This window comes from Panthera uncia, chromosome A2 (genome assembly GCF_023721935.1).
Source record: "Panthera uncia isolate 11264 chromosome A2, Puncia_PCG_1.0, whole genome shotgun sequence".
NCBI classification, from domain to species: domain Eukaryota; kingdom Metazoa; phylum Chordata; class Mammalia; order Carnivora; family Felidae; genus Panthera; species Panthera uncia.
The window spans coordinates 161,096,218-161,101,570 of record NC_064816.1 but is presented as its reverse complement, the minus strand read 5'-3'; the positions used below and the strand labels follow the sequence as shown (position 1 = coordinate 161,101,570).

The following is a 5,353-nucleotide window of genomic DNA, read 5'->3' as shown; positions in this document are numbered from 1 at the left end:
CGCCGGCGCGGCGCTCCCACGCCGCGCGTGCTCGCCGGCCCCGCCCCGCGCTCGGCCACACCGCGCATGCTCGCCGGGCCGCGCTCCTCCCGCGGCGCGCTCGTCAGGGCCCTGGTTGGTGCTCCCCCCCCGCCCCCGCCCTCCTGAGTCCCGGGCGGCTGCTTCCCCGGGCTGCCGGCACCGTGGTTTTCTGCACGTTCCACAGTTCAGCCGTCGTTGCGCAGAGGACTGTCCTGCGCGCCGAGTTCCATTGGCGTCCGCCCTTGCGCGCGTGCACCTGCCGGCCCGACTGCGTCTCCCGCTGCTGCCGGGTGGCGCCCGCCGCCCGCGCCCTCGCCGCGCTCCCCGGGCCGGGTCCCGCGCCTCCTGCGGCCCGGCGGGCGCGGGCCGGCTCTCCGGCGGTGCTCTTGTCTGTGCCTGTGGCTGCTCCGTGGGCTCGGCTGAGCGTCCTCCCCGGTGGGCTGCGCTCTCCTTCCGCTGGGACCTGGAGGGCTCTGGCCAAGTTCGATCGGATGCCCGACGTGAATTTTGTACGCGGGGTGCCGGCCGTTCACGCTCCGCGAAGTGACTTCGAGCGCCGCGCGTGCGGCGCTGGGCTGCCTCGCGGAGGGCAGAGTGTCGGGCGCTTCTTCGGGGCCCTCGGGCCGGGCCGGGGTCGGTGCCCCGCGGGCCAGCCCCTCCCGGGCTCCCGGAGGCCTCCTGCGGGGCGCAGTTGTGTCCTCGCGCGGTTCCAGTTGTGGCCTGGAAACCTCCGCTCGCTTTGTTTCCCTTTTCTTAACGATGACAGTCGAGTGCCAGAAAACCGTCGTTGCTTACATTTTGTCTGATCTTTTACTTGTTGGAGGTAAGACCTTAAATCTGGTCCCTAAACCTCCGTCACGGCCAGAAGCACAAATTGGGACAAGTTTGTCTTTTTTTTTTTTTTTTTAATGACAGTGACTCAGTTGTTTAAACTTATGTTTGTACTTTTATTGAAATAAGGTTCAGTTCAGAGTACACAGAAAACATACAAAATGCAAATAGTCCTGTTTTGTTGTTTATTTTGAGAGTGAGTGCGCGCCTGGGGGAGAAGCAGAGAGAATCCCAAGCAGGCTCTGCCAGAGCGCAGGCAGGGCTTGAACTCAGAAACCCTGAGGTCATGACCCCAGCCGAAACCGGGTCCCACCAGGCTCCACAACTGAGCCACCCAGGCGCCCCCCTCCCCTTTTTTTTACTTCCCTGAAAGTAGGTCTAAAGAAGTTACCAAGTTGGTTAGAAATCGATCAGGAAAGACCTTAAAAGTTAAAATGTTTGCTGTAACTTTGGAATAAATAGTATTCTGGCTGCGAAACAAGGTAATTTGAAGCTCCACTTCAGATCATTGTGTTCTTAGTGGAATTAAATTTTCTAAGCTGGCCACTCCTGTTTGGAAGTTTTAAAAAAATAGCCTAAGGAGAAGCTAAAATTTCTTGAGAAGCCAAATTAGATTCATAGGTGATTTTACTAATCTTTCACATAGTAGTTTAAACTTTTCCAATAAATATTGTCACCTTGAGGTATGTTGCATTAGGGATGGGTCTAGAAGACGAGTAGGGGTCTCTCTGCAGTCCTGAGAGTTTTTCATCCTGTGAATGAGCGAGAGGACCTGTGGAGGACAGAGTGGGAAAGCTTTGGGTTTAGATAGGTAGACCCGAGGTCAAGTCTAGACTTACCTTTTAGGTGTCTGAATTTGACAAGTTACTTCATTTTCCCAAACGGGTCCTTTCTACATAAAGGGGACCTTTGTTCTTCTCACCATCCGCCAGCCCTTCTCCGCCAGCACTGGGGACTCTTCAGTCCCGGGACAGACTGTACCGTATGACCAGCCTGAGCTAGTCAGAAAATCAATGTCCCGGCCACAGCGACGTAGCTGGGACAGGCATATGACCTAGCGAGGACGGTCAGATGGACTCCGTATTTTTGTAGGAGCTACCAGAAAGTTCTTTTAATTTTTCTTATGTAGAAACAAGAGAAGACCTGTCATCGGGTGAGAGCTGCCGCTGCGGGGCCAGTCCGTGAACCTCAGAGAAGGATCACATAGGAAACCGCAGAGATCTGGACAGAGTCCAAGCCCTGGCGACGTAGTTTACGCCCGGAAGCCAGCCCTAGTCAGTGTTCTCGCTTACCTGAGTAGATAGGTTTCCTTTATGCTTCAGCCAGTTTGGGTCCGGTTTTCCGTTACTTGTAACGGGAACAATTTGAATGATGACGAGTACTGTTAACCGCTTTATGCCCGTGGCTAGATTCCAAAACGTCTTACAGATATGAGCTGCTTGGGACAGTGCCTGCCACTCTCCGTATCCATTTTAAGGTGTCTTTCTTGAACTCCATAAAGTTTTAAGAAAAATCCCCATTAAAAAATATCCCCCTCCATCCAAGTGTTTAAAATCTCACAACAGTCTTACTACCTGCGTGTTTTCCGCCCAAAAGAAATTGGTCTTTTTTTTTTTTTTAAATTTTTTTTAATGTTTATTTATTTTTGACAGAGACAGAGCATGAGCAGGGAAGGGGCATAGAGAGGGAGACACAGAATCCGAAGCGGGCTCCAGGCTCCGAGCTGTCAGCACAGAGCCCGATGCGGGGCTCGAACTCACGGACCGTGAGATCATGACCTGAGCCGAAGTCAGACGCTCAACCGACTGAGCCACCCAGGCGCCCCAAGAAATTGGTCTTCTTGTTAGCTACGCAGAATACTTTTCTGCAGGCTTCTGTTTGGAAATTTAACCTTGTAACGATTACTTTGTAATTCCTGACATAAATCACAGGTGACCCGGCTGATGTTTGAAGAAGATGCTGTGGGGAGCGCGTTCCTTATCCCTCCTCCAGGTAGTGAGTTCTGTGCTTGGAAAGAAATGGTACCGCCCGAGTGCGACATTCTCGGATGGGGCTAAGGAACACGCATAAACAACCCGTGTCACTCCTGAAAGGTGCTCTCAGTGATTTCTATTTTAATGTTCTGGCTTTAATTTTTTTTCATCCGATTACAGATGGGCCTGAGCTACTGCACGTAGGCAGAGCGCACGCTCGCGTCTTCTGAAAACCTGGTCGAGCCCCTCTCCGTGCGCTGTTCGGTGCCCTCTGCGAGGGCACTCACAAGACTAATTTATTCTCGAGTTTCTCAAGCATGAACCGAGTGTTCTGGGAGTAGTGTGAAGAGAGAGGACGGTGGAAGACGAGCGACGGCTGGGGGTGCACGTAGATGGGCAGATGTGCTTCGTTGCTGTGCTTAGTCCCGCGGGGGAGGATGTGGATGCACCTACGGTGCACGGGCTCTGCCTCTGCTCTGCCTCAAAGCAAGCTGCCGTGTGTGGCACCGTATTGAAGGGATGCGTGCATAAACACTGTGACCAGAAGGGTGACGGTGCCCGCACGCCTCACAGGAGGGGTCCAGGGACGGGAGGCTAGTCACGTGGGAAACGTTTCTATGGAGGGGAATCCAATATCGCCTGTTGTCCGTGGAGGAGACAATGCCGAGAAAGCGTCGACACTCTGGAACGGCAGCCGGAGTTTGCGTGCTGCTTGGGGGTGAGGTTTTGCCACGATCACCCTAGAGACAAGTCCTGGACAGTGAGGTTGGGAACCTATGGATCTCGGGTCCGTCCTGCCCACGGGGTTTGAGTTTGCCTGTCTGCGTGGCCTCCACCAGACCCCTACGTGGATGGGAATGGTTTGACTGCCTCGACAGCCTCCTTCTCTCCTATTTAATATCTCGGTACTTTCCAGCTTCTCCTTTGTCATCTACAAAATGGTCTTTATCCTACACGATGCATGTTCTGTGCCTGCCTCTGTTCACGCAGTCCTTGACGCTGAAAATACCCGTAAGGAGCCGAAGCCAATGGCACTGGGTCCGTCTTCCTCCTTAATATAACTTTCAGTGTTGAAAGCATCACCGAAAACACGTGTCCTTCCGTCTGTTTCTCGTAATCTTTAGTATTGCCTTTAGCTTTCTAACCCTTTAGATTTATTACTGATCTCTGGTTTTAATCTTGCTTCTGCCCAGCTACTTCCCTTTTTCAAATAACTCAAAATCCTTGTCTGTATTTTGTGACACGTGAGGTTCAGCAATTGTTGGGAGATCTGCCGTCTCTCCTTGTCCCACAGCAGCGGTCACTGTAGAGACGTGGATGTACTGCTGGGAATTTCTAAAGTATTTTCTCTCCTAGAGATTATACTAGACTTTTGTTTTATGTTTAGTAAAGAAAGAAAAAAGAGCTGAAGGCGAGTTGCTTTAACTCCTGTGGCAAAATGCATTCATGTATTTTTATTTTTATTTTATTTATTTATTTATTTATTTATTTATTTATTTATTTATTTTTTTGCATTCATGTATTTTTATATCTGTGACCAGAGGCACAATGATTGCATCGTTCCTGTTCACGTTACCATAGTGGTAAAGTAACACTGATGAAAATACTCGTGCACTGCAGAAATGGGGAGGAATCATCTTACTTCGGTTCCTTGTCTGTAAAGTCGTGGGTATAACAGAAGAGCTCTGTTAAAAACTTGTTTTCTGAATAGAAGGTGGAGCACGTTCGTGCTTTATTGTGGAATCCAGGATATTTGGAAGCAATTTATCGCTTTGGTAAAGAACGGTGTCCTGTTATGATCTAAGGACGGACGTGATAAAGATAATTCATGCTAAAAAATGCTGTGACCACAATGTGCCAGACATTGAAAAAATCTTGTCAAAAGCAATCAGTACATATTCATTGTATTAAAGGAGTTTGATTGGGTAATGTGACCCCGTTTCAGACATTTGTGATTTTTCTGCCCTAACTGAAGGTTTTGGAAGCTGTGTAAAAGCATTAGCAATGCCAGGTTCCCAGTACGGTCCCTGTAGTACCCTGGGAAATCAATGTGTGCCAGTCTGCAGCCACCGCAGGTAAAGAACTGTTTCTCTAAACATGGAGTTGGTTTATGCTGTTATGTTTAATACAGAGAAGGCTGCTCACTGATTAAATCAAGGTGAGGTCTTTTTTTTTTTTTATAATTAATAGTTTTTACCTGGTAACATTTACTGATAAATTGAGCAGATCGTACGGAGAGTTCCCATTCCACAAGGTCAGCATTGCCCCAATGCCAAGACCACATAAAGATATAAGAAAAGAAGATTACAAACCAATATCCTCATGAACATGGATCCAAATTTCTTAATAAAATATTACAAATAGAAGTCAACAAGGTATAAAAAGAATTATGTGCCGTGATCAAGTGGGACTTCTCTCAGATATGCAAGACTTAGTCAACATTCAAAAATCAATTAAGGTAACCCATCACATTGACAGGTTAAAGAAGAAAATTCACATGACCACCTCAATAGGTGGAGAAAAAGCAT

The 5,353-nt window shown here is 49.1% G+C and overlaps 1 long non-coding RNA gene across 1 annotated transcript; it reads left to right on the top strand.

Moving 5' to 3' along the window:
- The first annotated feature begins 949 nt into the window (after positions 1 to 949).
- LOC125930335 (uncharacterized) lies at positions 950 to 2,391 on the top strand. Its single transcript, XR_007460156.1, has 2 exons — positions 950 to 1,334; positions 1,982 to 2,391. It is a non-coding gene; the product is annotated as an uncharacterized LOC125930335 (long non-coding RNA).
- The last annotated feature ends 2,962 nt before the right edge of the window (positions 2,392 to 5,353 follow it).